Source organism: Piliocolobus tephrosceles, chromosome 12 (genome assembly GCF_002776525.5).
Source record: "Piliocolobus tephrosceles isolate RC106 chromosome 12, ASM277652v3, whole genome shotgun sequence".
NCBI classification, from domain to species: Eukaryota; Metazoa; Chordata; class Mammalia; order Primates; family Cercopithecidae; genus Piliocolobus; species Piliocolobus tephrosceles.
The window spans coordinates 1,138,920-1,149,382 of record NC_045445.1 but is presented as its reverse complement, the minus strand read 5'-3'; positions in this window follow the sequence as shown (position 1 = coordinate 1,149,382).

Genomic DNA, 10,463 nt, shown 5'->3' with positions numbered 1-10,463 from the left:
AAAAAAAAAAATTAGCCAGGTGTGGTGGTGGGCATCTGCAATCCCAGCTCCTCAGGAGGCTGAGGCAAGAGAATCACTTGAACCCGGGGGTCGGAGGCTGCAGTGAGAGGAGATTGCACCACTGCACTCTAGTCTGGGCGACAAAGTGGGACTCTGTCTCAAAAAAATAAAAAAGATATAGGCCTATTCAGATTGTTTATTTCTTCTTGTGTGAGTTTTGGCAGATTGTGTCTTTCAAGGAATGGATTCATTTTATGAAGATTCCAAATTTGTGGGCATAGAGTTGTTCATAGGATTTCTTTATTATCCTTTTAATGTCCATGGGATCTATAGTGATGTTCTCTCTTTCATTTCTGATATTAGTAATTTGTGTTCTCTATTTTTTTTCCTAGTTAGCGAGAGCCATACAAATTGTATTATTCTTTTCAAAGAACCAGCTTTTGGTTTCATTGATTTTCTCTATTAATTTACTGTTTTTAATTTTATTGATTTCTGCTATAACTTTTACTTTAAATTTTATTTTATTTTTATTTTCTGTAGAGATAAGGTCTCACTATGTTGCCCAGGCTGTTCTCAAACTCCTGAGCTCAAGCAATCCTTCTGCCTCAGCCTCCCAAAGCACTGAGATGACAGGCATGAGCCATAGTGCCTGGCCTGCCATAATTTTTATTATTCCTTTTCTTCTGCTTACTTTGAATTTAATTTGCTCTTCTTTTTCTAATTTCCTAAGGTGGAAGCTTAGATCATTCATTTTAGATCTTTCTTCTTTTCTAATATATGCAGTCAATGCTATAAATTTCCCTCTAAGCACTGCATTCACAGCATCCCACACATTTTAGTAAGCTGTGTTTTCATTTGCATTTAGTTCAAAATACTTATAAATTTCTCTTGAGATTTCTTCTTTTACCCATGTGTTATTCAGACACATGTTGTTTAATCTTCAAGTATTTGGGGACTTCCAGTTATCTTTCTGTTATTCATTTCTTGTTTAATTCCAATGTAGTCTAAGAGAAAACACTGTGTAATTCTATTCTTTTACATTTGTTAAGGTGTGCTTTACGGCCCAGAATGTAGTCCATCTTGGTGAATGCTCCATGGGAGCTTGAGAAGAATGTGTACTCTACTGTTGTTGGATAAAGTATTCTATAGATGTCAATTATATTAGGTTGATTGATGGTGTTGTTGAGTTCAACTATGTCCTTCCTGCTTTTCTGCCTGCTGGATCTGTTAATTTCTGACAGAGGGGTATTGACGTCTCTAACTTTGTCAATGGACTCATCAATCTCTCCTTGTTGTTCTACCAGTTTTTGCCTCATGTATTTGAACACTTTGTTGTTAGGCACTTACATATTGAGGATTGTTATGTATTCTTGGAGAATTGACCCCATTGACCCCTTTATTGTTACGTAATGCCTTTTTTTTTTTTTTTTTTTTTTTGAGGTGGAGTTTCACTCTTGTTGCCCAGAGTGGAGTGCAATGGCACGATCTCAGCTCACCACAACCTCTACCTCCCAGGTTCAAGCGATTCTCCTGCCTCAGCCTCCCAAGTAGCTGGGACTACAGGCACCCGCTACCATGCCCGGCTAATTGTTTGTATTTTTGGTAGAGACGGGGTTTCTCCATGTTGATCAGGCTGGTCTCAAACTCCCAACCTCAGGTGATCCACCTTCCTCAGCCTCCCAAAGGGTTGGGATTACAGGCGTGAGCCACCGCTCCCAGCCTGTAATGCCCTTGTTTATCCATGATAACTTTCTTTGCTTTGAAGTCTGCTCTGTCTGAAATTAATATAGCTACTCCTTGGTTTCTTTTGATTAGTTGTTAGCATGATATATCTTTCTCCATCCACTTACCTTTAATCTACAGGTGTCTACACTTCAAATGGGTTTCTGTAGACAACATACAATTGGGTCATGTTTTGCAACTTACTCTGACAATCTCTGACTTTTATTATTTATTTATTTATTTGTTTATTTATTTATTTATTTATTTATTTATTGAGATGGAGTCTCACTCTGTCACCCAGGCTGGAGTGCAATGGCCCAGTCTCCACTCACTGCAACCTCTGCCTCCTGTGTTCAAGTGATTCTCCTGCCTCAGCCTCCCAAGTAGCTGGGATTACAGGTGCCTGCCGCCACACCTGGCTAATTTTTGTGTTTTTAGTAGAGATGGGGTTTCCGCATTTTTGCCAGGCTGCTCTTGAACTCCTGATCTCAGGTGGTGCACCCGCCTCAGCCTCCCAAAGTGCTGGGATTACAGGCCTGAGCAACCACGCCCAGCCAATCTCTGTCTTTCAATTGGTGTACTTAAACTATTGTCATTTAATGATATTTGGTGCTGTTTTCTGATTTTTGCTTTTGTTTCTATTTTTGTTTTCTGCTCTTTTTCTTCCTTTTGTGGTTTTAAATGAGCATTTCATATGATTCTATTTTCTCTTCTTTCTTAGCATATCAGTTATACTTCTTTTTTAATACCTTTTTTAGCAGATGCCCTAGAGTTTGCCATATACATTTACAACTAATCCAAGCCCACTTTCAAATAGCACTGCACCACTTCCCACGTAGTGTGAGTACCTTACGATAACACAATAATCCTAATGCTTCCCTCTCATCCCTGTGCCATTGCTGTCATTCATTTCACCTGTATATTAGGCTACATAATCAAATACATTGTTGCTACTATCATTTTGAAGAAACTGGTAACTGTTAGATCAATTAGGAATAAGAAAAATAAACGTTTTCTTTTTACTTTCATTTATTCCTTTTCTGATGCTGTCCTTTCCTTACATAGATCCAAGTTTCTACCCTATGTCATCGTCCTTCTCTCTAAAGGACTTCTTTTACCATTTCCTGCAATGCAGGTCTACTGGCAACACATTTTCTCAATATTTATTTGCCTGAGAACGTCTTTATTCTCCATCACTCTCGAAGAATAACTTCCGGGAGTACAGAATTCTAAGTCGGTGGAGTTTCTCAACACTGGAAACATTTCACTCTGCTCCTTCCTTACTTCCAGGGTTTCTGAGAAGTTGGAGGTAATGATTTCAAAATGGTTCTTTTTCCCTCCCCCTGCCAAAAGCATGAGGAAATTATTCTCTGGTATTTACTGTGAGAACCTGGTCAAGTTCCTGGAGGTAAAACTCACAAAAGCGTGCTCACCCCATCACTGGCCACCCCTGAAGTTTTTAGCTCTGAAATTTGTCCATACCTAGCCTCCAGCAATTCATCAATTACAGTTCAGGTCTTCCCTCCAGCAGTGGTTCCCATGGATGTTTCTGCCCAGTCGTGATTCTCTGTATTCACCTGTGTCTCTCCAACTTCCAGGGCAGTGGAAGTGAGCTTTTCTTACAGGTATAAGAAAAGCTGTTGATTTTTCGATTTGTTCAGCTTTTCGCTTGTTGTTACCCACCAGCTTTAGACTTTTACGTGCTGTTTTGGAATAGCAGCACTTGAGCTGCTTGGCTTTCTCACAGTTCTCCATCTACGTGGGTTTTCTGCTCGCCGCCACTGTTCAAACCGCTGTTGCTCCACGCATCCGAGTTTGCTAGACTTGGTTCCAGAATGTTTCCTTCCAGATAACCACTTATTTCAAAAATGGGGATGATTCCCTGTGAACCAGCTCCTGACTTAGGCCCTATGGCCCTGCCATTCCAAGAAAAGGGTCACTTGTTTGTCCCTCAGAAGTACCAGTTAATTGAACAACTGTCTGAACTCTTCAGGGACCCATCTGCTCTCAGCAACCTCTTTCAGTTTGGGTGAATAAATGTAAATTACTGAAAAAAGTAGTAATAGTGTCTGGCAAAGCAGAACTCAAAGAACATTAAATGGTATCAAAAAAGTATAATTTTCTGTCACTATGCCAAAGGAGACCACTTTGCCATCAAGAGGTAACTAATCAATCTTTATGAACCAGGCAGCATTTATTAGAGAAAGCACAATTTGCTGGAAGTAGGTGAAGAAGAAATGGGCAGAAGTATGACACAGTCTTTTTCTTGGGGCAAAACCAAGAGAAGGAAACAAGCTGGCTAAAACTATGTGGCAAACTGTGCACGCTACAGAGAATGTGCACTATGTAGTTCCAAGGACAAATTTACAAAGGATGATAATATATCATGCTGCAAAGGAAATCAGAATCAATTACTCAAATGGCCTTGGCCGCTGAGAAACCCTCTGCACCCAGCACATCTGGAACAGGAGCTGCCACTGCCACTGCTACCTGGTCCTGCTCTCTGCCTTGGCTCTGCCCTCCTTCCAAGCACCTATCGCTACTGAACGTTCCAGATTCTAGAGGTGTGTTCACTTTGGTCTTCACTGCTCAAAGGAGTGTGCCCCAGGAACAGGGCTCAAGCGTCTGGAAGTGCCTGGCCCAGCATTGGCACTCACATGCCAGTTCACTGAATGGATAACTGCTGCAAACACACTCGCACCTCTCTTGCCTTTGTTATTGGTGTCAAGGAGGAAATGACATCTTTGCGGATTTCTTCAGTGTTCTACCCCCAGAGTCTAGCATGACAGGCAGTGGGAGGGTTGTGAGTTTAGACAGAGTGACAGGGAAGTCTCTCTTTGTAGAAATGCACAAGAAAGGTGATGCATAGAAAACCAAGTGGTGAGTAAGGAAAGAGCAACCTGCTTGCCCTTTCTCTAGGCCAAGGCTCCCAGGAGAAGGAAGCCGGACAGAGTTTCTGGGTCGTGGTCTGGCCTTGGCTTCCCTGACAGTTCATTTCTGGGAAAGCCCATGGGTAAGGTTGTTAGCAACTCCTGGGAAACAGGGGTCTGCAGTCGTGCACCGGACAGGGCTGGGGTGGGAACCAGAGACTGCACACCTGTCTCTAAGTCACATTTTACCATATTCCAGGCTGGCTGCCCTCAAGCCTGGGAGCTGCTCAGGCTGAATCTTCCTCCTGGGGTTTCCTTTGCATCTCACATCTATTGGTGCCAGTGTCCCTGTAGCCCTTGTCGTCTTGTTCTTGTCTACCCCCTGAGTTTGGCACGCTGAGAAAGAGTGTATGGGAGACAAATGTTTGAGAGCGTGCACGTCTCACAACCTTCTGTCCACTGATGCCGTTGATGATGTGGCTACATGTGGAATTCTAGGTTGGAAATGATTTTCCTCCAGTGTTTGGAGGGAATTGCTTCATTAGCTCCAGGTGTTGCCACTGCAGTGCGCACGCGTGTGTGTGTGTCTGTGCACATATATTACCTGTATATTATGATGTTTTGACATCTTTTCTAAAAACTCCAAAAAACGAAAACAAAATACTCTTTCTGGCTGGGGAGACTGTCTACCAAGGGCCAGCCAATTCTTAGAGAGAAGGAAGGGCCCTGCCCTGAACAGGCCTTTGGTGTGCAGACTGAGCAGCCCAGGCCCTTTCCTCCTCCTTCTGGCCAGTACACCCCAAGAGGCCAGATTGCTCTGCCTTCATCATCCCAGAGGCAGGAACCAGGCAACCAGGAACCAGCCCTGTGCCCTTAAGCTCCCTAAATTGCTGGCCTTGCCCAGCCTTGCTTTTGCTGTGGAAACCCCAATAAAGGCTCTGGTCTCAGTCTTCCTGTCGCCCCTGTATTCAACCTCCCGACCCCCTGGTGCTTCCCTGTGGGGCCTCATGTGCCGGGCCGTGTCTCCCACGTCTAGGACCCGTGAGAACAGTCAACTCTTTTTTCCTGAGCCTGTACTGTGGCTCACTTGACTGGCCTGCTGTTCTGCTTCCTGCCTCTACACCGAACTCTCCTTGGAAGCTAGTTGAACCTTCCTCGTATCCTTGGTGCTCTGAGATGTCATGGTGATGTGCCTAGGAGAGGCTCTGTTGTCAGTCACACACAGGGTATACTGTGGGCCTTTTCCATTTGGCAGCTCCTGCCTTTCAGTCTGGGAGAACGACAAGAAGGTCTGGGGACATCAGATTCCCCAGAGAAGACACTTGTAACAAGCTGCCTGGAGGGCCGGGGCCTGGCTGCAGAGTTCTGGGAGCAGAGCAGGGGAGGGGACGTTGCTCTGCGCATGCAGGCAGCGCCGGCTCACAGCATCACTCTGCTCTGGGTAGAATTTCACCGCCTTCAATCGGACCTGGTGTCCCACAGTTCACTGACTCCTTTGCCCTCTCCAGAGAATAAAGTCCCCCATTTCTGTCAGGATGGAGGAGGCACAGTTGCCCAGGGGCACACAGGCAGAGAGGTTTGCCTGGGATTGAGGGCATTCAAAGGACATGGGACTGGCAGTGCTGAAAGTGTCTGGAACAATAGGTTACCCTAGCACCCGGAGCTCAGAGTGCTTAGTAACCATTAGTAACCAGCTTTCATCCAGTCCTTTTTTCTTTTCTTTTCCTTTTTTTTTTTTTTTTTTTTCGAACCAGGATCTTGCTCTGTCTCCCAGGCTGGAATGCAGTGGCGCGATCTCAGTTCATTGCGGCCTCCGCCTCCCCAGTTCAAGCAATTCTTCTGCCTCAGTCTCCAAAGTAGCTGAGATTATAGGCATGAGCCACCACGCCTGGCTAATTTTTGTATTTTTGGTAGAGATGGGGTTTTGCCATGTTGCCCAAGCTAGTCTGGAACTCCTGGGGTCAAGTGATCCACCTGCCTCAGCTTCCCAAAGTGCTGAGATTACAGGCAGGAGTCACTGCGGCCAACCTTCACCCAGTCCTCTTTATTTTAGTGCCCCCTCCGCCCCCAGCTCCAGTGCCTGGGCCCTGGGCTCCCTCTCTGCAGCTTGCCCTCTGATGTACTGAGAGCTGTTTGTCTGGCTCTCCCAACCTTGTTCCTGTTGTGTCATCCCCTGCCCTCCCCATTCATGTCGATTTATGCCCCTTTTTCTCTCCCAAAAGTTGCTTTACTGTAGCTTTACTGGGGTGTGGAATGAGATGCAGATGTTCAATCTGCATTCTTGACCTGGAATTAACCTCTTTGTGAATTTTTATGTTCATAGCAGCTTTATTTGTAGTAGTTCTGACTGGAAACGACTCAAATGTCCTTGAGAGGGTGAATGATAAATTGTGGTACATCCATGCAAAGGAATACTATTCAGCAACCAAAAGGAATACGATATTCAAGCAACAACCTAAACACATGTGAAAATAATTACACTGAAAGAGGCCACATTGAGAGGATATACTGTATGATCCTATGGAACTCTAGAACATGCAAACTAATCTACGGTGACAGAAAGCTGATCAGGGGTTACCCAGAGATTGGGATATGGGGCGTGTTGGGAGGAAAGATTTAGAGATGCAGGAGGAAGCTTTTAGGGGTGATGGCTGTGTTCATTACCTTGATTGTGGTGGTTTTAAGGGTGTATACCTGTGTCAAAATGGACCAAATGGTATACTTTATGTTATTTATGTTTTATTTTTATTTTATGTTATTTATTTTTTTAAATTAGAGAAAATTAGAGATGGGGGTCTCACTATGTTGCCCAGGCTGGTCTCAAACTCCTGGGCTCAAGCAATCCTCCTGCCTCAGCCTCCTGAGGAGCTGGGACTACAGGCACATGCCATGGTGCCCAGCAAAATTATATACTTTATTATTATCATTATTTTAGAGACAGGTCTCACTCTGTTTCCCAGGCTGGAGTACAGTGGCAATCATAGTTTACCATAACCTCGAACTCCTGGGCTCAAGTGACCCTCCTGCCTTGGCCTTCCAAGTTGCTGGAACCACAGGTGCATGCCACAATGCCTGGCTAGTTTTTAAATTTTTTGTAGCAACTAGGCTTCACTATGTTCGTTGCCCAGGCTGCTCTCAAATTCCTGGCCTCAAGCAATCATCCTGCTTCGGTCTCTCAAAGTGCTGAGATTGCAGGTGTGAGCCACCACACCCAACCTCTGTATACTTCAAGCAACACACACTTTGTTTTATGTAGGCTATACCTTGATAAGGCTGTTTGAAATAGAGTGCATCAAATATATTGTATAGTTTAAAGAACAATTCTAAATCGAACACCCTTGTAACCATTTGCTTACTCCTAGTAATGGAGTGATTCTCATTTTATTCTTAAAGATTTATCATTTTGCCCTTCATATTTAGGTTTTCAATCTCTGCAAAATTGATTTTTGTAATGGTGTGAAGTAGAGGTACAGCTTCCTTCCTTTTCCTTTTTTTTACAGTTTCTTTTTCTTGCTTTTCTTTTTTTCAGAGTCTCAATCTGTCACCTAGGCTGGAGTGCATGGAGTGTAGTGGTGAGATCTCGGCTCACTGCAACCTCCACCCCCAGGGTTCAAGTGATTCTCCTGCCTCAGCCTCCCGAGTAGCTGGGATTACAGGCACCTGCCACCATATCTGGCTAATTTTTGTATTTTTAGTAGAGCCAGGGTTTCACCATGTTGGCCAGGCTGGTCTCGAACTCATGGCCTCAAGTGATCCACCCACCTCGGCCTCCCAAAGTGCTGGGATTACAGGCGTGAGCCACCGCGCCAGCCTTTTCTTGTTTATGATCTCAAGGGGATGCTTTCAACTTTTTGTCATTAAATATGATGATGCTATAACTATTTTAATAAATCCTTTGCTAAGGAAGTTTATTTTAATTCCTAGGTTCCTGACTTTTCTTTTTAATCATGAATGGATATTGAATTTTATCCAGTGTTTTTTCTGTGCTTATTGTGGTGATCATGTAATTTTTATTTTATTTTTTATTTTTTCGAGACAGAGTCTTGCTTTATCACCCAGGCTGGAGTGCAGTGGCATGATCTCAGCTCACTGCAGCCTCAACCTCCTGGGCTCAAGCGATCCTGTTGCCTCAGCCCCCCAAGTAGCTGGGATGACAGGCATGTGCCACCACTGGCAATTTGTGTGTGTGTGTGTGTGTGTGTGTGTGTGTATTATTTGTAGAGATGAGGTTTCACCATGTTTACCAGGCTGGTCTCAAACTCCTGAGCTCAAGAGATCTGCCTGCCTTAGCCTCCTAAAGTGCTAGGCTTATGGGTATGAGCCACCATGCCCTGCTGATCATGTAATTTTTCTTCTTTAACATTAATATGGTTAATTACAATAAATGATTTTACATTATTAAACTAACTTTGCACTCCTGAGATAAACACAACTTGGTCACCATGTATTATCTTTGCTTTTTTCTTTGCTTTTGTTTTTTTTTTGAGACAGCGTCTTGCTCTGTCACCCAGGCTGGAGTGCAGTGGCACAATCTCGGCTCACTGCAACCTCTGCCTCCCGGGTTCAAACGATTCTTCTGCCTGAGTCTCCCGAGTAGCTGGGATTATAGGCCCACACCACCAGGCCCAGCTAATTTTTTGTATTTTCAGTGGAGACTGGGTTTCGTCATGTTGGCCAGGCTGGTCTTGAACTCCTGACCTCAGATGATCCACCCGCCTCAGCCTCCCAAAAAGCAGGGACAACAGGCGTGAGCCACTGTGCCCAGTCCAGTCACCATGTATTATCATTTTTATATATTGCTAGTATTTTGTTTGGGATTTCTGAATCTCTGCCTACAAGTGAAGTTGGCTTATAATTTTCTTTCTCATGTCCTTGACAGGTTTTGGTTTCAAGGTTATGTTTGCCTTCTAATAAGAATGGAGCCTCTTTTTCTTAATTCTCTGAAAGAGTTTGTATAAAATTAGAACTATTGCTTCTAGAATATTTGATAGATCTTGCTGATGAAGTCATCTAGGCCTAGAGTTTGGTTTGAAGGGAAGATACTTTATTACTAACAAAGAATGTATAATTATATGACTGTTTAGAGTCTCTGCTTTTTCTTGAGTCAATACTGGTAATTTCTTTTTCTAGGACTTTGTTCATTTCAACTGTATTTTCAAATATTGGCATAAAGTTATTCACAATAGCCATTACTTTAAAATTCTGTCTGCATCTGTGGTTATATGCCATTTTCCATTCATAGTATAGTGTCCATGTGCCTTTTCTCTTGTTTCTCTCAATGAGGACTGTACATGTCATTAGTCCTGCCAGGGAAGCTTCTGCCTCTGACAGGCATCAGTGCTTTGCTCCCTGCTCTAAGGAGTCATCTGTGTGAAGTTTTTCCTTTTCCCATCAATCATGTCGCCATCCTCCTGGCAATAGTATAGATTGGCGTCTGACATGGAAATGACACAAAGACCACATCCACAAGTAGATAAACTTTATTTCAAGCTTAAAAAAAAGTATATTTTCTCCAAACTTAAGCAGAACATTGTTATCAGAAAAAACTGGACTTTCTTGCAATGTATTTCTTTTTTGGGGGGGAAGAGGTGGGGGATGGAGTCTTGCTCTGTCACCCAGGTTGGAGAGCAGTAGCACGATCTTGGCTCACTGCAACCTCTGCCTCCTGGGTTTGAACAGTTCTCTGCCTCAGCCTCCCGAGTAGCTGGGATTACAGGCGCCCACCATCACGCCTGGCTAATTTTTATATTTTTAGTAGAGACAGGGTTTCACCATGTTGGCCAACCTGGTCTTGAACTCCTGACCTCATGATCCACCCACCTCGGCCTCCCAAAGTGCTGGGATTACAGGCGTGAGCCACCGCACCTGGCC